This window comes from Saccopteryx bilineata, chromosome 3 (assembly GCF_036850765.1).
Source record: "Saccopteryx bilineata isolate mSacBil1 chromosome 3, mSacBil1_pri_phased_curated, whole genome shotgun sequence".
Classification (NCBI taxonomy): domain Eukaryota; kingdom Metazoa; phylum Chordata; class Mammalia; order Chiroptera; family Emballonuridae; genus Saccopteryx; species Saccopteryx bilineata.
This window is the reverse complement of record NC_089492.1, coordinates 317,117,093-317,140,602: the sequence shown is the minus strand read 5'-3', so window position 1 is coordinate 317,140,602 and position 23,510 is coordinate 317,117,093. Positions and strand designations below refer to the sequence as shown.

Below are 23,510 nucleotides of genomic sequence, written 5' to 3'. Positions count from 1 at the left end.
TTGCCCTGTGTTAGCTATATGAGGCCGGCATATTTAATAAATTTCCTCCTTTAATAAAACTTTTCAAAAACTTAGTTGGACTACGTGCCTCTACTAAAACCTGTGGAATTGTGAATTGGGTACTTTACAACAAAAGAAGCCAGACACAAAGAACCACTTACTATATGATTCCATTTTTATTAAATATCCAGGAGAGGCAAATTCAGAGATAAAAAGTAATTAGTGGTTTCCAGGGGGAGGAGGGAGGAGCTGTGGAGAAGGGAGGGGAATGAGGAGTGATAGCTAATGCACATAGAGTTGCTTGTCGGGATGATGAAAATGTTCTAAAATTAATTATGGTGTTGGCTCTACAATTCTGTAAGTATACTAAAAACCATTAAATTATATACTTTAATATTTTTAAAATTTTTATTTATTGATTTAATGAGAGAAGACGGGAGAAAGATGGGAATATTGATCTGTTCCTGTATGAGTCCTGACTGGGGATTGAACCGGTAACCTTTGCACTTTGGAATGATGCTCTAACCAACCAAGCTATCTGGCCAGGGCAAATTATATACTTTAAATGAATAAATTAGATGGTATATGAGTTATATTTTTTTGTTTGTTTGTATTTTTCTGAAGTGAGAAACGAGGAGGCAGAGACTGACTCCCACATGCGCCTGACCGGGATCCACCCGACATGCCCACCAGGGGGCGATGCTCTGCCCATCTGGGGCGCTGCTTTGCTGCAACTGGAGCCATTTTAGAGCCTGAGGGAGAAGTCATGGAGCCATCCTCAGTGCCCAGGCCAACTTTGCTCCCATGGAGACTTCACTGCGGGAGGGGAAGAGAAACATAGAAAGAAAGGAGAGGTGAAAGAGTGGAGAAGCAGATGGGCACTTCTCCTGTGTGCCCTGGCTGAGAATCGAACCCGGGACTTCCACACGTCAGGCCAACGCTCTACCACTGAGCCAACCAGTCAGGGCCATGAGTCATCTTTTAACAAAACTGTTATTAAAAAGAAAAGAATAGTAAGGCCTGAATAAGGGCTGTGTCAGCTGGCTGTAGTTTAGAGTTAGCCATAAGCCCATTAAGGCCCATACTCAGTTTGTTAAACTGCAAAAATCTGAACTTTTACTTTAAATTTTTTAAACTTGCCTGACCAGGCAGTGGCACAGTGGATAGAGCATCGGACTGGGATGCAGAGGACCCGGGTTTGCGACCCCGAGGTCGCCAGCTTGAGTGTGGGCTCATCTGGTTTGAGCAAAAGCCCACCAGCTTGAACCCAAGGTCGCTGGCTCCAGCAAGGGGTTACTCGGTCTGCTGAAGGCCCGCGGTCAAGGCACATATGAGAAAGCAAGCAATAAACAACTAAAGTGTTGCAACGCGCAATGAAAAACTGATGATTGATGCTTCTCATCTCTCTCCGTTCCTGTCTGTCTGTCCCTGTCTATCCCTCTCTCTGACTCACTCTCTGTCTCTGTAAAAAATAAATAAATAAATAAAAATTAAACTTATATGAGGCCTTGGACTTCACTTCTGCTCTCCTCTACCAGCTTTCTTCCACCTGCTCAGTTGGTTTAATGAGAAACATGTTCAAAGTAACTATGGTAAATCATTCATTAATATAACAAATATTTACTAACCATCTACTACATCACAGGTACTTCTCTAGGCCCCAGGAATGCAACAATGGGCATGGAATCCCTCCCTACAAGATGTTTACAGTACATTCATAAGGCTGTCTCAAGAGAGCATGGTAAGTGCTGCAAAGGGGTACATGATGGCTACTTCAGAAGCATAACCTGGAGCTGGTGGTCAGTGTAAGATTACAGCAGAAGTAATGCATCAACCAAGGCCTGAGGATAACTAAAATTTATAGGAAAGTAAGAGGCATGACAGGAGCGATCTAGGTAGACAGAATATGTACAAAGGCCCAGATGCAATAGAAAGCAGGGGGTTTAAGGAATTAAAGTAGTTTTGTGTGGCTGAAGTATGAAATGTAACAACTGAGGTAGGGTGGGGGACAAGATTGGCACAGCTAAAGCTGGAAAAGACTGAGGTCTTTTAAATTTGTAACATAACAAAAATTAAAACTTGGGAGCCATGCTAAAGAGATCAAAGTGCATCCTGAGGACATAGATTAAAGGACCTGAATAATGGGAAAAGATATGATCAGAATTTTGTGGGAGTTTTTCCTTCCTCTTTTCCAAGTGAGAGGAGGGGAGATGAAGAGACAGACTCCTGCATGCGCCCTGACTGGGATCCACCCTGCAAGCCCCATCTGGGGCTGATGCTCTGCCCATCTAGGGCCATGGTTGCAAATGAGCTATTTTTAGCACCTGAGGCAGAAGCTCCATGAAACTATCCTCAGTGCCCTGGGCCGATGCACTCAAACCAATTGAGCCATGGCTGCAGGAGGGGAAGAGAAAGAGAGAGAGAGAGAGAAAGAGAGAGAGAGAGGAGGAGAAGTAGATGGTTGCTTCTCCTGTGAGTCCTGACCAGGACTTGAACCCAGGACATCCACATGCCAGGCTGACATTCTACCACTGCGCTAACCAGCCAGGGCCAGAAATTTGATATATAAGACCAATCTAGCTGAATTGTGAACAATGAATGAAATGAGTCATGCAATTAGATTGGAGGTAAAGGAGGGAGTCAGAGAGAAAAACTGCAGTGATCTAGAGAAGGAAATGATAGTAGCCTGAATTAACCATGTGAGTAAGGTTGGAAAAAGAAATGGACATATTAGAGATACTTAGGAGTTTGCTTTGTCAAGACTCAGTGACTAAATAGATGGCCAAGTTTCTGGTGTACATCATCGTGGAGTACCTGTCACTAAAAAATAAATTATTTTTGTAAGTATCAAGTTTGGAGGTAAGATAAATTCAGTTTTAGACATGTTGTATATTCAAAATCAGATATCCAAGAGATTTATTGTAACTAAAGTTGCAGAGGGCCCGGTGAAAAGGACATAGGACAGAACCCTAGAGACCACTGACATTTATGGAATGAGCAGATCAGAGGTGGCAAATAAAACTGAAATAGAATGGCCAGATTGAAGGAAAGCCAACAGAGTGAGGGCCATACAGCAGTTCCAGAGTGAAGCAGTGGTCAACAGTGGCAAGTGCTCTAATAACAGGTAAAACAACAGTGAGAAGGATTTATTAGTATTTGGGGACAACTTCACCATTGGAGGCCTTGGTTAAAGCAGTTAGGGTTGCATGATGAGGGTGTGGGGGTGGAAGGGGTCAGTGAAGTCCATGATGCTGAGGAGTAGATGGGAGAGACACTGGTTAAAACCAACTCTTTTAAGAAGTTTGTAAAAAGGAAGACAGTGATAGAATGGAGTTCAAGTAAGGGGCTTTATTTTAAATATAAGACAAATATATTTAAATATTAAAATAGATGCAGAGTTTGAAGGTTTATATTATAGTCATGATCTTCCCCCTTAACTCTCCCTCTTTCTCACAGGAAACCTGCAAGGGAAGACCTATTTTATAATATGCTAGGTGCTTAGCATTTTAAGCCAGAGCAGCTTTCCTGCAGATTTGATTTACCAACCAACAGGGTGCCTCCAATACCTCCATTAAAATCTGCTCTCGCCCTGGCCAGTTGGCTCAGTGGTAGAGCATTGGCCTGGCGTGCGGAAGTCCTGGGTTCGATTCCCAGCCAGGGCACACAGGAGAGGCGCCCATCTGCTTCTCCACCCCTCCCCGTCTCCTTCCTCTCTGTCTCTCTCTTCCCCTCCCTCAGCCAAGGCTCCATTGGAGCAAAAGATGGCCCAGGCGCTGAGGATGGCTCTATGGCCTCTGCTTCAGGAGCTAGAATGGCTCTGGTCACAACAGAGCAATGCCCCGGATGGGCAAAGCATCGCCCCCTGGTGGGCGTGTGGGGTGGATCCCGGTCGGGCACATGCGGGACTCTGTCTGACTGCCTCCCCATTTCCAACTTCAGAAAAATACAAAATAAAAAAGTTTCAGGAGATTAAAAGGTATCAAAAGTAAGCATCATTTTTAAAGTGTGCTTCATGCTACTACCATTCTAGGAGATAGATAAAACTCTTTTCCTTTCTCTAGAATATTTCTAAAATCTAGAACATAAGTCAGAGTTCTCCAAAGAAACAGAATCAATAGAGTGAATACAGTCCTGGCCTATTGGCTCAGTAGTAGAGTGTTGGCCTGGCGTTTGGATGTCCCAGGTTCGATTCCCGGCCAGGGCACACAGGAGATGAACCCATCTTCTTCTCTACCCTTCCTCCTCTCCTTTCTCTCGATCTCTCTCTTCCCCTCCCGCAGCCAAGGCTCCATGGGAGCAAAGTTGGCCCAGGCACTGAGGATGGCTCCATGGCCTCCTCCTCGGGTGCTAGAATGGCTCCAATTGCAACAAAGCAATGCCCCAGATGGGCAGAGGATCACCTTGCAGGTGGATCCCGGTCGGGCACACATAGGAGTCTCTCTGCCTCCCCGCTTCTCACTTCAGAAAAAAATACAAAAAAAAAAGAATGAATACAGTGGTGGAATTCAAATATTTAACAACCAGTTCTCTACCCTAATGACCATTTTAAGTATAAAAAAGATATACCAGCCTGACCAGGCAGTGGCACAGTGGATAGAGAGTCGGACTGGGATGCGGAAGGACCCAGGTTCAAGACTCCGAGGTCACCAGCTTGAGCGCAGGCTCATCTGGTGTGAGCAAAAAGCTCACCAGCTTGGACCCAAGGTCGCTGACTCGAACAAGGGGTTACTCAGTCTGCTGAAAGCCCACGGTGAAGGCACATATGAGAAAGCAATCAATGAACAACTAAGGTGTCTCTTTCTGTTCCTGTCTGTCTGTCCCTGTATATCCCTCTCTCTGACTCTTGCTCTGTCTCTGAAATAAATAAAAATTAAAAAAAAAGATATACCAAAAGGTAGTTTATTATTTCATGCATTTAATACTTAGATAAAAACAATAAAAGAGGTACACAGAACTAGATTGTTATAAGAGTTTTAAAATATTAATGAAAAAATATCAAATAATACCTGACAATAAAACTGTTAAGATATTTCCATATTGCTTCTTGATTAGCATCCTCACTGCAGCTTTCTTCGCTTTCATCCGAGCAGCATCAGTTGTGTGATTTATCCTTAACCATCTTTTCACTGTAGGAGCAGGGTCCCAGTCCTTAGAGGTAGGCCAATTAGACTAACAGTCATTGTGTTTGATATATTAAATACAGGCAACTTCTCTTCTCTGAACATATTATGTTCATCTTTTTTTTTTTTTTACAGAGACACAGAGAGGGTCAGAGAGAGGGATAGACAGGGCATATTATGTTCATCTTTGAAAAAACCCACCTTAGAGAGAACCCTCATTACAAGTGCCATTTTATTTATTTATTTATTTATTTTTTCTGAAGCTAGAAACAGGGAGAGACAGTCAGACAGACTCCTGCATGCACCCGACCGGGATCCAGCCGGCACGCCCACCATGGGGCGATGCTCTGCCCACGAGGGGCGATGCTCTGCCCACCAGGGGCCGATGCTCTGCCCATCCTGGGCGTCGCCATGTTGCGACCAGAGCCACTCTAGCGCCTGGAGCAGAGGCCACAGAGCCATCCCCAGCGCCCGGGCAATCTTTGCTCCAATGGAGCCTTGGCTGCGGGAGGGGAAGAGAGAGACAGAGAGGAAGGCGCGGCGGAGGGGTGGAGAAGCAAATAGGTGCTTCTCCTATGTGCCCTGGCCGGAAATCGAACCCGGGTCCTCCGCACGCTAAGCCGACGCTCTACCGCTGAGCCAACCAGCCAGGGCACAAGTGCCATTTTAACAACTGGTTCGTGGAACTCAAAAAATTAGGTATCTGCTCTGCAGAACCAGTGCGAACCAGCTGAATCTCACCACTGGATGAATATATATCAGGAGAGAGAGAGAGAGAGAGCAAGCTGATAGACTATAGATAGAAGATAGATAAAGACATAAAACGAATTGGCTCATATGAGTATAGAAGCTGACAAGTCCCAAGGTCTGCAGGGTAAGTCAGCAAGCTAGAGATCCAAGAGAGACAACAATGTAGTTCCAGTCCAAAGGTCAGCAGACTAAAGAGGAGCCAATATTTTAGGTCAAATCTGAAGCCAGGAAAAGCTGATATCCTAATTCAGAGGCAGTCAGTCAGGGGGGATTTTCTCTTGTTCAGAGGAAGGTCAACTTTTGTTTTATTCAAGCTTCAGTTGATTAGATGAGGTCTCTCCACATTAGGGAAAGCAATCTGCTTTACTCGGTCTACCAACTGAAATGCTAGAGGGACAAACGGTGAAGGACACCATTGACTTGGGGGGGTGAACACACAACTTGGTGTACAGAGATGTATTCTAGAATTGGGCACTTGAAACCTGTATAATTATGTTAACCAGTGTTACCCTAATAAGATTCAATTAAAATTAATAATAAATGTTCATCTCACCCAAAGACACCCTCACAAAAACACCCAGCATAATGTTTATCCAAATATCTGGGTACCCATGGCCCAGTCAGGTTGACACATACATTATCCATCACACTAAATTAGTGATACAGGTCAACCACATGTTTCATTCAACATTTACAAGGCCCTGTTCTATGAAAGACATATAACTAAATTAGATCCCCTCCTTCTGCTGGGAATAAGAATGATAACCCACATACAATTCCAGTAGCTAGCATTAATTACCATGAGAAGGAGTCTAAAGGTTGAGATGTCTGGGATGAAGAGAGACTGTTTCTTCCACAAAGGTACATGAAAAAGGATAGAGCTTTTCAGCAGGGAATTGAAGTATGATGATAATGGCCTAAAAGAAGAGGGCATTCCTAATGAAAAAACAAAAAGACAAATCAGAAAACCATAGTGAGTCATCGAATGTAACAGTAATTTAAAAAGTATGAGAAGAGCCTGACCTGTGGTGGCGCAGTGGATAAAGCATTGACCTGGAATGCTGAGGTTGCTGGTTCAAAACCCTGGGCTTGCCTGGTCAAGGCACATATGGGAGTTGAAGCTTCCTGCTCCTCCCCCCTTCTCTCTCTCTCTCTCTCTCTCTCTCCCCCCCCTAAAAAAATGAATAAATAAATAAAAATAATTAAAAAAAAAAAAAAGTATGAGAAGAAACAAAAGCCATCTGTATAATGGCAAGTAGTAAAGGAAGCCCAGAGCTTCCCAATCTCCCCCATAGGACTTGCTAAGAAGCTACCTTTGGCCCAGAACCCTTCGGAAATTGTTTCAGTTCAACTGCTAAATATTTCTGAAAAGTAACTTATTTCCCATTTAGCTGACTTCCCATCTCCTAGAGTTCCTCTCTTTTTTTTTTTAATTATTTTTATTTATTCATTCATTTTAGAGGAGAGAGAGAGAGAGAGAGAGAGAAGGAGGGAGGAGCAGGAAGCATCAATTCCCATATGTGCCTTGACCAGGCAAGCCCAGGGTTTTGAACCGGCGACCTCAGTGTTCCAGGTCGACATTTGATCCACTGCGCCACCATCGGTCAGGCTAGAGTTCCTCTCTTTCTCAAGCCTTCAATCTGCCTTCATTACCTGTTAGCTTATAGATTTAAAAGCCTCTTGAAAGGGAATCAGCATCTAATCAACATTTACAACATATTTAATGAAATATATTTTAAGTCCAAACAATGAATTTCAAATTCATGAAACAAATATCTATCATCACCCACATGTACTATACACTGTGATAAGTCCTGGAATAAAAGAGTAAATCAAAATACATTTCCTGACCTAAAGGAACCCATTGTCTAGTTTGCAACAAATACTTGTCACAAGATGGAAAGTATCTGTGGAGACACGTTGAGAAGGGCCATATAAAATATACCTCCAATTCTAATCTGGAAAGCAGATTTTCCTGGTATGCAACCACAGAACAAAAGGGGACCCATCTTATTTTCAAATCAGCGCTCAGTAGTTGCTAGCACAGGCCATAGCATTGGTCTTAACCAACATGTACCAAGCACCTCCGTGTGTCAAACATTGTATCAGGCTTGAGAGATATAAACAGCCTCTCTTCAGTGCCTCCTGATTGCCAGGTGTGAGGCATAGCCTAAAGATGGAAAGGAGTGTGCTAGAGAAGAAAGCAATAATCACAGCTAAACTAAACTTACCTTATTCCTGGGATTTCCTCAGTTTTAATTAATCTTCACCCAAATCATTGATTTTATTTGTTCTCCACATTTGTTTTCCTAAGACCCAAATCTAATCATGTCAATGCCCTACCTAAAATCTAGATGCAGCTCTCCATCACATTGTAAATAAAATCCTGTTGACCTTAAACAAATAGACAGGTATTTCTCCAGAAAAATGGGTTCACTCAGGAACAGCAAAGAATTACAATTCGGGACATGCAGTCTAATGGTGAACCACATGCAAGTCCAGAGGACAAAGAACAGGAAAATTCTCTCACAGAGGAAAGGAGAATTTCAGAGGGACTGTTGTAAACAGAGAATTCATTAGAGGAAATTGGGAAATCAAGGTACAGTGGCTTTTCATTAGCTGAGCTGTAACAGTCTTTCATTGGCTGAGTGGTTGCCAGGCAAGGAAAATAATCTCCCTCTTCCCGCTGGAGTAGTAGAGTAGAAATACATCTTCCTGTTGGAGATGGAAAGTGCATCTCTTCCTATTTGGGGTAGCTGACAGTGAGTGGTTGGGTATGAGAGATCCCACTACAGTCTCCCAACTCCAATTTAAATGAGGTTTCTGTTTATTAATCTTCACAATCCAAACTTCTTTACCTAGCATGCCAGGCTCTTTATAATCTCTTCTCTGTTTATGTAAATCCCTCTGTACACTCTGCTACAACATAGTCAACTTCACACTGACTTTGTACATGTTCCTTCTGTCTGGAAGGAAGCTCTTTACCTCTATTTCTACTCCTTCTTTGGAATTTAGTTCTTGAATAAAAACAAGAACTAAATGGGGGAGGGTGGAGCCTCTTCTGGCTGTCCTGAGCACCTGCAACCTCACCCCAGGGTGAGTTAGGACACCCTCTCCTGTGGTCCCATAACATCCCGGCTGTCCTTCAATCATAACACTTATTCTGTTCTGTACTTGTCTGTTTATTTGACTGTCTCTCATCAAACTATGAGTTCTTTATGGGCCACTAAAATCCTTAGTTTCTATTACCATTAGTATATCCCAGGCCTAATATAATGCTTAGTATCTAGTAGGCATTCAGTAAACTAAAAATGTATTAAGGGAATGAGTGAATGGTACCAAACATTTACTAGAATCCATGTGTAAGACACATGGAAAGGTCTTCAATTTAATAACTACTTACTGGGAACCTAAAACGTAAGTAGTATCTTGCCATATAGTTTAAAAATCAGAAAAAAAGACACAGTTTCTACTCTTAAGTAACTATCAGAGGAATGTAACAAATCAAATATGTATTCAAATAAAGAACAAGGTATAATGACAATACAACAGGTGCTATTAGCCATGGTGTGGCCACGGTCACCACCCCTGTCTCTAGAATTACTCCTCAACCCCCCTAGCTGGCTAGGTAAGAATGAATCTTTTCTACTTGGTCCAACTATGATTAATTTTTTGGTGGGAACTGAAAACAAGAATAAGAAAAGAAGAAGTACTAGAGGGATTTTAAGACAGAAATTTTCAGCCAAGGAATAACTGAAGCCTAACCAGATAAGTCTCACTGGATACGCATGTGCCTAAATGAACTTCCTTTGAAAACAGATCCAGGCTCTCGGGCTCCTAACCAGTTCCCCAAAACTTCCATATTCCCAAGCTCTTCCTCATGTCCACCCTTGCCAAAAACAAAATAAAATACACTTTCTTTTCCCATTTCAAAATCACTTAACTCATATAATGCCAATGGGAATATAGGTAATTCTAATAAGTTTTGGGGAAACAATTTGGCAATATTTAATTAGAGCCCAAGTAAATCCTTTGACCAAATTATCTATTCACTTTCAGAAATATAGCTCAGGGATGCCTGAACAGGCACTGGTACAGTGGATAGGGTATCAGATTTGAAATCCTGAAGAAGGGTTTCACCGGCTTGAGCGTGGACTCATCTGTCTTGAGCACAGGCTCACCAGCTTGAGTGCAGGGTTGCTGGCTTGAGCATGGGATCATAGACATGACCCCATGGTCACTGGTTTGAGCCCAAGGGTCGCTGGCTTGAAGCCCAAAAGTTTCTGGCTTGAGCAAGGGGTCACTCACTCTGCTGTAGCCCCCCAGTCAAGGCACATAATGAGAAAGCAGTCAATTAACAACTAAGGTGCCGCAATGAAGAATTGACACTTCTCAGCTCTCTCCCTTCCTGTCTGTCTGTTCCTCTCGAAGAAAGAAAGAAAGAAAGAAAGAAAGAAAGAAAGAAAGAAAGAAAGAAAGAAAGAAAGAAAGAAAGAAAGAAAGAAAGAAAGGAGGGAGGGAGGGAAGGGGGAAGGGAGGAAGGGAGGAAGGGAGGAAGGGAGGAAGGGAGGAAGGGAGGGAGGGAGGAAGTCTAAACACATGTGTAACTCCAGATGATGGGCTTAGAGGAATCTTTTTCTCTACAAATTTCTATAATAAGCATGTATTTCCAACACTCAGTACAGGGGAAAGGCTGCAGTTAGGCTTGCTCTTATATTCTCTGGTTCCCATCACTGTGCATTAGTGATGTAAGCACTTGGCAGAAAGCCACTTTGTGTGCATAGCCCGTATAAGACAACTGGTACTTTCCCCGGGGGCAATTTTCCTGTTTGCTTGTCTCAAGAAGTGGTTTTCCCCTGCCTGTTCACCTGCCCACCACTGCGAGAATCCAATAAACGGGAATGGCCCAACACCTTTCGGCTCCATAGTTCTTCTGTGGTCTACCTGAATGCAGTGTGACCCTCCCTGGCCTTGACCTCCCACATTACACTCAGCTAAAGATTTTTTCTTAAATACATGACCTCTTATGGATCTCATATTAGCAGAGTATCTGATACATACTGGGCACTTACTAAACATGTGCTGAATTCATTAATTAATGTAAGAAGTGAGCTCCTATTTTCTGTCTGAGGAACATGAAGCAAGGGAAAGTTAATGGCACTGAGAATGAGGAGGCTTAGATTTGAAAGACTCTGAGAAATTATAGCCTCTCCTCATCCATAAAATGGAAGGAGCACCTGCCTAACCTCGCTCAGGACTCTGAAGAGAAGCAAATGAGATAGTGCCTGTGACATTTACTTTGAAAATTGAAAAACTCTACACAACATTTAACAACAAACAATAAGGTACTACTGTTATTTTTGCCTTTTTTGGTTTTTTGCAGAACAGGAATGATATAAACCTGAAGCCCACCTAATAATCACTCCTTTCCCAGAACAGTTTACCAATTTCCCCATTTCCCCAGGTGCCCCAAGCGTGAGTGTCTCCTGGGGAGGTATCTTACAGGATTCAAATTGTGATACAGTTATAATGTCAAAGTACCTGAAACATACAGTGGAGACCGTCCCCACCTGGAGTCCCCTGTGAAAGGCAATAGAAGAAGCTTAGTGTCTGATTGCACACTGGCTTCCTGAGTAATACTTCTATCTCCATCTTGTCCCTTCCAACCAGTTCTGTACTTTACCACCAAAACAATCTTCCTGTTTCATAGAAGCACAGAATCTAGCTAGAAAAACTCCTTTTCAATCACATGGTACAAACTCTTAAACTTAAAGATGAGGAATCTAAAGTCTAGAAGTATTAAAAGAATAAGTAACTTAATCAAGGTCAAAATATTGATGTCATTTTCCTCCTCAAAAACCTTCAAATGAATTGCAAAGGTTGAATGCCTCCATAGGGTGGCATTCATAGCCCTTCAGAACCTAGCTCTAACCTATCACTGAATCTCACCTCTCCTACAAACTCTTAGCTCTATTCCAGCTTGTTTCTTCTCCATCACCTGACCTTCAGCTACTTGGCCTCATCTCAGATGTTTTCCTGGAGTGCCCCTCACCTTCCTCTCCAACCTCTGCACCTCTGCAAGGTTCACCTGTTTGGAAAGCCTTCCCTAACCAGCTTAGCCCACAGGGCAGCTCTCCTACCTCTGCACTCCCAGAGCTTTCACTGTCCATTACACTTGTTGGCCTGTGTGTATTATTTGCAGTCCTGATATTGTGATTTATATGTTTACCTACTGATTACCTCTCCCTTACCTAGACAATAACCTCATTAAAGGTGAAGAACTGTATTTAATGTTTCTCCGCGTTCCCCAGCTGCACTTACCCATGACAGAACATCTGAGCACCTATGGTACATAAGTTCCTGTTCTAGATTATTTCATTTGAACCTCACAATTTTCTCACAAATGAGAAAACCAAGGCTCAGAAAAGATGAATAAACAGCCAAGGTCACACAACTAAAAAAAGGAAGAGCCACAAGGGGAACCCAGCCCTCTTAGCCTCCAGAAGCCTTTAGCCGTGCACCATGCAGCCTCTGACCCAGCCAGCACCTCACATGGGGCGGTGTGCCGGAACTGGCACTGCTGACCCCGCCGTTACCGGGGGAGGCAGAGAGCCAAGGCACACATGGCAAAGAAGCAAGCTGGACACTCTCCTCCTCTAACCACATCTGGGTTTCCCTGAGCCCTGCAGAATCTCCTCGGCTTCCTGGCAGTAACCCTTCACCCTGTGCCAGCTGAGGCAGAGGCCCACTCTGCTCCCCAGGTAGCTCATTTGGGAGCCCTGACCGAATAGGTAAGACTGGTGAAAAGCCAAATTCCTCTGAAGCTGAGTCAGAAAAGTGATTCTTGAGCAACTAACTGGCTCACTGGAACAGAGCCCCTCCCTGTGGCCACCCAGTCTCAGCTCTTCTGTGTTCCTTTCGGGGCTTGTCAGGCACCTTGGGGATTTGAGACAAGACTTTTGTCAACAAGTCCTGTCTAACAGAGCTGGGATGAAGGAAGCCCTGGCACTGTGCAAACCCCAGGGCAGCAGGAGGGCCCACGTGTGCCCTGCCTCACCTGACCCAGGGCCACGTGCCCACCTGGAAGCAGGCTTCCCAGCTCTGGGGGTAACAGCCACTACTTACTGAGTGCCTAATATTCTGCGAACTGGACAGTCTAGTGCAGTAGCTAAGGACACAGGCTCTGGGTCAGACTGTCCCAGTTCAGAATCCCAGCTCCACTACTCAAGCTACATTCATTTGAACCTGCTTCTTAACTTGTTTGTGCCTAAATTTCCTTATCTGAGCCTGACCTGTGGTGGTGCAGTGGATAACACGTCGACCTGGAAATGCTGAGGTTGCCGGTTCGAAACCCTGGGCTTGCCTGTTCAAGGCACATATGGGAGTTGATGCTTCCAGCTCCTCCCCCCTTCTCTCTCTCTGTCTCTCTCTCTCCCTCTCTCTCTCTCCTCTCTAAAAATGAATAAAGAAAAAAAAAAGAAATTCTAGCATAAATTTCCTCATCTGAAAAACAACCACTATACTAATATTCAATTCCTAGAAATGTGATGAAGATTAACTGAATTCATAAACGTAAAGTGCTACATACATGTTAGTTAAGCTATTATGTGGACATTTTCTCCATTTTGCAGATGTAGCAACTGAATCTTAGAGAGCTTAAGTCACCTTCCAGGGTCACACAATTAAAGGACAAAGAGTAGATTTAAATCCAGGTCTGGTATACCTGACTCCACAGGCACATGGACACCTGGTGCATCCCAGTGATGAAGCCTCACTCTGCTCTCTGTGTGTCTGTCTCTCCTTCTCTCCATCCTTCCTGTTCTTAGGGAACAGCTGGGTTGGGAAAAGAACTACAATAGGACCCAGGGCAAAGTTAAGCCCCCAGGGTCATCCTGGAGAAGTAGAAATGTACAGGGCTCAGAGAATGTGGAGTGTGGAAAATTTCACTCAATCTACCCCATTATTTTACACAAGTGCTATGAGACTAAAATAAAGATCAAAAGCAATATTGAAAAGGAAAATAAGTCACAAAAGGCCATCTCAAAGCATTAGCAGAACGGGTTTTCAACAGAGGGGGAAGTCCCATCCGAGTATGGTAGAGGTTATTATGGGAGCCTCAGAAAAATGTCTGGCACCAATTTAGTCTGAGCATTTTTGTGCATCTCTCTCTCTACCTTAGCTATTGTCCAACTTCCTGGTCTGAATGGAGTGAAGGAAGTGTAGTTCCTAGAGACAATTCCACAAGGCCTCAAATTGCCCTACCTTCTCACTGCTAACATTTTTTTTCTTTAAATTTTATTTGTTGATTTTTTTCCATTGTTTTAAGAGGGGAGTGTTCGGGGGGGGGGGGGAGAATGGGGAGAGAGAGGAAGAAAGCATCAACTCATTGTTCCACTTAGTTGTGCACTCATTGGTTGCTTCTCATATGTGCCCCGACCAGGGACTGAACCTGCAACTCTGGCGTACTGGGACAATGCTCTAACCAACGGAGCTACAGGGAGACCAGGTCCTCACTGCTAACCGTTTTAAGAATAGCTAACAAATCCTATTTCCAGACCCCAAGGCGCATACACTCATTCTTCATCTCTGGGGACCCTTGAGGGCATGCTCTCGGTAAGGAGCTGAGACAAGCTGAGGAAAATCGGAGTTACCGCCCCAACTTTGTCAGCTGTCACAGCATTTCCTAAGGAGCCATTTTTTCCTATTCCTGGTCACTGTGCTCCTGAAAAGGATGGGCAGAAAGTGCACAGGGCTGGTCTCCTGCCCCACTCTCCTTCATCAGCCAGTCCAGCGTCTGACCTCATCTGTCTGGTTCTGAGAGTCCTGAAAGGCTTACCAGTGAGACGGGGTGGGTACTGAGGGAATGAGGCCCGGAAAGTCTTGTTCAAGAAAACACTGACTCTTGAGGACAGGGACTGAGTTTCATTTTCTTTGAAAATCAGCACCTGGCAGTTGGTAGGTAGGTGATAGTACACAGAGTAGTGACATTAAACTGCTTTTAAAGGTTGGAATGCCTAAATATTTGTCAGAAACAAACCATAGCCTGATCAGGTGGTGGCGCAGTAGATAGAGTCGGACTGGGATGCAGAGGACCCAGGTTAGAGAACCTGGGGTTGTCAGCTTGAAGTGTGGGCTCACCAGTTTGAGCCCAAGGTCCCTGGCTTGAGCAAGGGGCCAGTCACTCTGCTGTAGCCCCCCAGTCAGGCACATATGATAAAGCAATCAATGAACAACTAAGGAGACTAAGGAACTGCAACAAAAATTGATACTTCTCATCTCTCTTCCTTCCTGTCTGTCTGTCTGTCTCTCTCGGTCTCTCTCTCTCTGTCTCTCTCTCTCTCTGTCTCTCTCTCTCTCTCTCTCACACACACACACACACACACACAAAGGAAATAAAATAAACAAGGTGTAAATTTGACCTGTTTCCTGCTTGTCGATTTGTCACTAATCTTCCCAGAACAGGATGATACCTGTGTGACAGAAGCTCACAAATCCTCTACTTACAAACCCAAGGGTGGAGATAACTAAAAAATCAACATCTAGTTTCGGGAGAACTGACCGCAGACTATTCAGGAAGGTCCAGTGTTTGCTCATCCTCTGCCTCCCCACACTTTCATTCATTACACACCCAGGAATAAAACAAGGTGAATTTCAGACTAGATTAAATAAATTTCTATCATGCTTCTAATCAGCCCTCTGGTAACACAAGTTACCCGTACATTGCATAAAAAGCAGAAACAAAGAGAGCAAACCCAGCTCCTGAATCGCTTCCCGCTCCCCTGGCAGCCCTGCCCCGCCCCGCTCTGCCCCACGTGCACACACACAGGCACATGGGATACGCTCTGCACGTTCATGGCACCTACTCTAAACCCTCAGTGACAGAGCCATACAAGACATTAAGACACTGTGTTATCCGGGCTCCTAAACAGCAGTAAGAATATAACACAGCCACCTTCACCATACAGAATGCTGGCAGCATGCATACGTGTCCCCCCGTGCCTGTGTGTTATGTCAGGTTTTACAGGGAAAGAGGAAACATTCTTTTATGGGAAAAGAGACCCTGATGGCTGTAAAAAGTTTCCTGCTACTTGTTTCAGGGAACCACACACAGGAAACAGGAAGAAAAGCCATCAAAACAGGGACAGCCCACTCAGGAAACCAAACCTGATTCTCAGGGTAGGTTGTGGAGGAGGTAGAAGAACAGGAAGTCATATCACACCAAAACAGGAGGTGTCCGTGCAAGGGCCGGGAGCCTACCAACCAGGCCTCCTTCCCCAGGGCCGAGGGGGCTCCCGGCTCAGAGACTCTCCACACCACACCGCACCGCACCACAGCGTAATGAGCATCTTCAGGCCACAGAAACACAGAGCTGAGTAAGAGGAAGCACAAACAGAACTCACAACCTGCTTGTTTGGAGAGAGGCACAAGAAACCATAAACAAAACAAAAAAAAAAACAGTATGCAGGGCTCTGCCACACCTGCCCCTGCCTCCCTGCTACTAATCATAGAATCAGAACTAAAGAGCAAAACAAAACACAAGATTACCTCACCCAAACCCAACAATTTGTAGATAAGAAAACTCAAGTTCAATGTGGGCAAGTGACTTTCTCATGGTAACAGTGGAATTAGTCGGTACTGACACAGAACCAGGTCCCTCCACTCACAGTCCAGGCCCCTCCCCCACCTCTGGATCTCCCAGAGGCCAGTGTGTGAACAATCCCCCAAAGTGAACTGTATAAAACTCTCCGTTGTCCTTACTCAAGGTAGGGGGTGTGGGACAGCTGTGTTAGGCTTGCTCACAGGGTTACAAGCACGTTGCCTGATTGGTGTGTGAGCGCATGGCTGCACCAAGTGTATATGGCCTGTATAAGGGTACAGATGCTTGCTCTCAAGGAGAGATGGGGATTGTGGATGGTGGACTGCCTGCCCGCCACTGTGAGGAGCCATTCTTGTTGTTTGTGTCCCAGAGAAGAGGTTTTCCCCTGCCTGTGTGCTTATCTGCTGTTGTGAGACTTTATTAAACAAAATGGCCCAGCCCTTTCTGCCTCCGCAGTTTCCTTACAGTCTGCCCCAGGGGTAGTCAACCTTTTTATACCTACCACCCACTTTTGTATCTGTTAGTAGTAAAATTTTCGCTAAGTTTGGCAGAAAAATCTTTATAAAACAACTAACTATAGTTAAATCTATCTTTTTATTTATATAAATACTTGGGTTGCTCCGCTACCGCCCACCATGAAAGCTGGAACGCCCACTAGTGGGCGGTAGGAACCAAGTTGACTACCACTGATCTACCCAAATCCAATGTGGACCTGCCTGGCCTCGGCCACTGGCATTACAGGGATGTAATTGGACCAGCCCTCTAAACTTGCTAGTAAGTGAACGATTTCTATTTCTTACCATTTATCTGCATTGCCTGGCTCACAGCCTTAGGGAGAGGAGCCCTCTGTTTCAGAAAGGATGTAGACACAGCCAACCACTCCTTCTGGGTGAAGGGATTTCCACTAAAATCCCCAGGCTGCAACTCCACTGTCCCCACCCCTGCTCTCAGTTTGTCCCGCTCTCGGACAGACTGAGGTGAAGCAGCTAAACTTCATGGAAAGCTCGATTTGCCCATGAGAGTTCAGCTGGGCCTGAGGAACCACAGTGCAACTGTTCCCGCCCAGTGCACATCCCCCACCGGGCACCTAACCACATCCCGGCACACCTGGCCTCCCTCGGTCTCTGTCCCACCCAGATGGTAAGCCACCCCCAGAGAACAAGCAGAGAAGTGGAACCCACCCCTGGGGAGGAGTGGGTAGAGGCAGGGTATAACAGGAGAGGAGGAAATGAAGGGTGAAAAGGCAATGTAAATAAAAGACACTGACTCAAAATGACTCCTCTAGCAGAAATGTCAGCGTGATCTCATCCATTCTCCAAAGGAAATGCACCCTCCAATAGCCCAGAGAAAAAAGGAAGCATAGACCAGTGGTCCCCAACCTTTTTTGGGCCACAGACTGGTTTAATATCAGAAAATATTTTCACAGACCAGCTTTTAGGGTGGGACGGATAAATGTATCACGTGACCGAGACAAGCGTCAAGAGTGAGTCTTAGATGGATGTAACAGAGGGAATCTGGTCATTTTTTAAAAATAAAGTCTTAAATATAAATAAAACAAAAACAATATAAGTTATTTATTTTTTCTCTGTGGACCAGTACCAAATGGCCCATGGACCGGTACCGGTCTGCAGCCCAGGGGTTGGGGACCACTGGCATAGACCACTGTGCGGCAGTTGTTAGGCTTGCTCGTGGGGTTATAGCTGCAAGCACTTTGATTAGCGCATGAGCACGTGGCAGAGGCACGTGTGCATAGCCTGTGTAAGGCCATGGATGCTTGCGCTTGAGAGAGATGGGAGATGGCGGATTGTGAATGGCAGATTGCCTGCCCACCACTGTAAGGGGCCATTTTGCTGTTTGTTTGCCTGAGAGGTGGTTTCCCCTTCCTGTGTGCTTGTCTGCCGTTGTGAGACTTTATTAAAAGAAATGGCCCAGCCCTTTCTGGCTCCAGTTTTTCTACCATCTGCCCGAATCCACTGTGAACCTGCCTGGCCTCGGCCACCGGCCTTGCACCCACTGTCAATTTCACAGAGGGACAAGACCCAAACTGCAGGCCACTAGAGAAGCCAAGATTCCACTGCCTTGAAGAACTCAGACACCCACCTGTAAGGCAGTGGCTGCCGCCATGGCCATGCAGGTTCACACTGGATTTGGGAAGACAGTAAAGGAACTGTGGAGCCAGAAAATGGTGGGTCATTCCATTTATTAAAGTCTGACAACGGCAGACGAGCAAAGAGGCAGGGAAGACCGCTTCTCGTTCTTTAGGGCTCCCTAGCCCCAGCTCACCCTTTTGGATTTTGGACTTATAGTCTTCATTAGTTTTAGTAGGGTTCCCAAGCCCCTCAGTTCTTTCCAGCAAAACAGGCCGGGTGGAAATACTCCTTTTTCAACAAACAATAGCAAACAATCGCCCCTTCCCTTGGAGACAGACAATCTGCAATTTGCCACCCTGAGGGCAAGCACCTGTAGTCTTTTATAGACCACATTCACAGAGCACTGCTCCTCACCAATGCAAAATACAAGTGAGCAAACCTAACTGTAATGTCGGTGGCTTAGGTCGTGGCCAGGCAGGTTCACATTGGATATGGGCAGATGGTAGAAAAACTGCCCAGAAAGGGCTGGCCCATTCCATTTAATAAAGTCTCACAACGGTGGACAAACACACAGGCGGGGAAAACCTCTTCTCTGGCACACAAACAGCAAGAATGGCCCCTCCCCATGGTGGGCAGTCAATCCGCCATCCACAATCCACCCCCCCCCATCTCTTTCAAGTGGACGCACTCATAGCCTTCTACAGGCCACACACACATGGTTCAGCCACATGCTCACGCACTAATCAGGCAAAGGGCTTGCAGCCGGTAAACCAGCGAGCAAGCCTAACACAGCTGCCCCACACCCTCTTAGTTCACCCCTACCCCACACCATGTTCTCAGTAAAACTTTAAATTTACACTGTGCTTTTATGTTTCATGATGAATGTGAAGTGTTTTAGAGTGTGGGCTTTGGTTGCCTTCTCTTCTCTATTATCTTCCTCCAAAGTCCTTCCTTTCCTTCTCCCCTTTATACCTCTCCCTTCATGGATTCACAGCCTCCATCTTCCAAAAGATTTATAGGCAGATAATATGTATGACCCAACCCCAGGCTAAGAATATCTATCTGGTCAAAATCCTGAAAAGTCATTCTAATTAAGAGAGAACAGAGCCTGACCAGGCGGTGGCGCAGTGGATAGAGCAGCAGACTGGGACACAGAGAAACTAGGCCTGAAACCCCGAGGTCACCGGCTTGAGCATGGGCTCATCTGGTTTGAGCAAGGCTCACCAACGTCGCTGGCTTGAGCAAGGGGTCACTTGGCCTGCTGTAGACCCTTGGTCAAGGCACATATGGGAAAACAATCAATGAACAACTAAGGTGCCGCAACGAAGAGCTGATGCTTCTCATCTCTCTCCCTTCCTTTCTGTCTGTCCCTCTCTGTCCCTCTCTCTGTCTCTGTAAAAAAGAAAAAGAAAAGATTGCCTAGCCAGATATCTCGGTTGGTTAGAGCACTGTCCCGATGCACAGAGGTTGCCAGTTCGATCCCCAATCAGGGCACAAAAAGGAACAGATGTTTCTGTCTCTCTTTCTTTCCCTTTTTCTCTCAAAAAAATCAATAAAAAAATTTTAAAAAGAAATGATAGCTTGATTAATGGTGGCACAATGAATAAGATGTCAACCCGGGATGCTGAGGTCCCAGGTTCAAGTCCCAAGATCGCTGGCTTGAGCGCAGTTCTATTGGCTTGAATGCAGGTTCACAAGCTTGAGCTTGGGGTCCTGGCTTGAGTGTGGGATCAAGACATGATTCCATGGTCTCTGGCTTGAGCAAGGCATCACTGGCTCAGCTGGAGCCACCCCCCCCCCCATCAAGACAGGTATGAGAAGCAATCAATGAACAACTAAAGTGATGCAACTATGAGTTGATTCTTCTCATCTCTCTCCCTTTGTCTCTGTCTCTCTTGCTAAAAAAAAAAAAAAAAAGAAAAAGAAAGTAAAAGAAAAGAAATGAGAGACAGTTACAGGTTATAAGTATAATAAACTTATTTAAAAAGAGAGACAGAAAAGATTAATGATGAGTAGAACTCAGCCCTGTGCCTTGTGCCTTGTGCCAAGGAGAGGAGTCCAGGCTGAGCAGACTACATAAGCTCTGGGCTCGCTTCCCCTTCCCTATCTTGGCCTCCACCACTCCCTCACTCCAGCCCAGAGGGAAGAAAAGATGCATGGTCAGGGCATTCGAGCTGTAGAGCTTGAGTTCATCTAGTCAAATCTCATTTTGCAGCCACTAAGGCTAAGACCTAGAAATCTACTAATTCAAAGTCAGAACTTAGTCTCCAGCACCAGGACCCAGGGCCCCTGGCTCACAACTCTGCTTTTTTCTGCCAATAGGCAAAGAAGACTCTCCCAAACTAAATGGGATTCCACAACCTTCTCCTTTCCGTGGACACAACTCAGGACCCCCTGCCACACCCTGCAAGCCTGCCGAGTCCAAGGTGACCTACAAGGAACAGAACAGTAAGTTGTGAGCGTTGGCACCAGTGCAGGGTGAAACTCTTGAGGCCAAACACAAGGGCCTTTGACTATAGGAAAAAATAGGCCCATTGTCTCGATGGGTGGAACCAAACCATGGCAGGAGCAATAAAACCAGCTTTGTGCCCAGAGATCAAGATGTAACCCTAAAATATCAGGGTGGAGAGGGGGGAGGGAAAAAGGAACACGTGCCTTTAAAAAATAGAGGCAATTACAACAGTTCTTACTCAGCCCTAGGTTTTGGATTGTTTTGTTGTTTCCCTCACAGAATGCTCTGTGCAGCCTCTGAGTGCCCCAGGATCTAAGAGGGCCAGAAAAGGTGTAGCTTCCTACAGGGTGGAGGAATCAAGATGAGACTTAGACGACTCCATTATGACACTGTTAATAAGAGAAGGAGTCACTCCATCATTTCCCTAATTGGTGAAAGAAAAAAAACAAAAAAATCTCAAAGCTATACATCTACTCATCAACAAAAGAAAACAAACCATCCTACAAAATACAGGAGACTGTATTTGCGGACTGGAGCCTTGCCCACCTCAGTACCACAAGAAACAGGGAGGGAGAAAGCAGGGCTGGGCCTTCAACAACAAATATTTCACAAACACATCTCCTCAGCTGCAAAGTCCGAAACTACTCTACCTGATTCCGAGTTGCCAGAAAGTCTTGGTTCACCCCATAAAAGATCTCTAACTATATTTCTTGATGCCTAGAAACTCATGGCTTTGGATATGATCCACTGAAATATTGGACCATTTCAAATGAAGAACAAAGTTTAATGTTTACCCTCAGGACAAAGTCTACCATTGCTCCCTTCTGGCCCCTTCACAAGCTGTTCCTCTACCTGTAACTGCCCATGCCCATGTCCTTAGCATACTCAAATGGCATGCTTCTCAGCAATCTTGCAGGTGCTCCCACAAGCAATGAAATGGTTCCTTCCACAGTGCTCCCACAGTACATTGAACATACTTCTATTTACAACATCACAATATTATTTTTTTTTTATTTTTAGCCTGACCTGTGGTGGCGCAATGGATAAAGTGTCAACCTGGAATGCTGAGGTCACAGGATCGAAACCCTGGGCTTGCCTGGTCAAGGCACATGCAAGAAGCAGTCAATGAACAACTAAAGTGAAGCAACTATGTGTTGATACTTCTCACTCCTCCCACACCTCTCTTCTCTCTCTGTAAAATCAATAAATAGCCCTAGCCAGTTGGCTCAGCGGTAGAGCGTCGGCCTGGCGTGCGGGGGACCCAGGTTCGATTCCTGGCCAGGGCACATAGGAGAAGCACCCATTTGCTTCACCACCCCCCCCCTCCTTCTTCTCTGTCTCTCTCTTCCCCTCCCGCAGCCAAGGCTCCATTGGAGCAAAGATGTCCCGGGCGCTGGGGATGGCTCCTTGGCCTCTGCCCCAGGTGCTAGAGTGGCTCTGGTCACGGCAGAGCGACGCCCCGGAGGGGGAGAGCATCACCCCCCTGGTGGGTGTGCTGGGTGGATCCCAGTCGGGCGCATGCGGGAGTCTGTCTGACTGTCTCTCCCCATTTCCAGCTTCAGAAAAAAAAAGAGAAAAAAAAAAACAATAAAATCTTTCAAATTTTTTTTTATTATTATTATTTTTATATTTTTATTATTTTTTTTTCCTTACACTCCTCTGAAGCTGGAAATGGGGAGAGACAGTCAGACAGACTCCCGCATGCGCCCGACCAGGATCCACCCAGCACACCCACCAGGGGCTCTGCCCACCAGGGGGCGATGCTCTGCCCCTCTGGGGCGTCGCTCTGTTGCGACCAGAGCCACTCTAGCGCCTGGGGCAGAGGCCAAGGAGCCATCCCTAGCGCCCGGAACATCTTTGCTCCAATGGAGACTCGGCTGCGGGAGGGGAAGAGAGAGACAAAGAGGAAGGAGAGGGGGAGGAGTGGAGAAGCAGATGGGCGCTTCTCCTGTGTGCCTTGGCCGGGAATCGAACCAGGGACTTCTGCATGCCAGGCCGATGCTCTACCACTGAGCCAACTGGCCAGGGCTAAATTTTTTTTTTTAATTGAGATAAAATATGAAAAAGAAAAGCACTACCACCCAGACTGCATTTCCTACCCATAATCTAAACTTAATCATTGTTTAACATTTGGGCATATTTCTTTCAGTCTCTTTTCCTGGGTGACAGACTATATTTCCTGGAATGCAAAGATTATATACATTACCCCCCATTTCTTATAATTCTGGAAGTCAGAAGTCCAAAGTGGGGTCTCACTGGGCCAAAATCAAGGTGTCAACAGAACAGTACTCCTTCTGAGATTCAGGGGGAAATCTGCTTCCTTACCTGATCAAGCTCCTAAAAACTGCCCTCATTCCTTGGTTCGCAGCCCCCTTCATCTTCAAGCCAGCACTGGCTTGGCGGAGTCTTTCTCCCGCGGCATCATTCTGGTCCTGACTCTCCTGCCTCCACCTTTGTGATTACAGTGAGCCCACCTGACTCTCCTGCCTCCACCTTTGTGA

General features: G+C 45.5%; 1 long non-coding RNA gene across 1 annotated transcript; it reads left to right on the top strand.

Annotated features, from left to right (window-relative positions):
* Positions 1–1,645: 1,645 nt before the first annotated feature.
* Positions 1,646–22,516, top strand: LOC136332362 (uncharacterized). The gene is made up of 3 exons (XR_010730634.1): positions 1,646–1,741; positions 20,880–21,005; positions 22,030–22,516. It is a non-coding gene; the product is annotated as an uncharacterized lncRNA (long non-coding RNA).
* Positions 22,517–23,510: the final 994 nt, after the last annotated feature.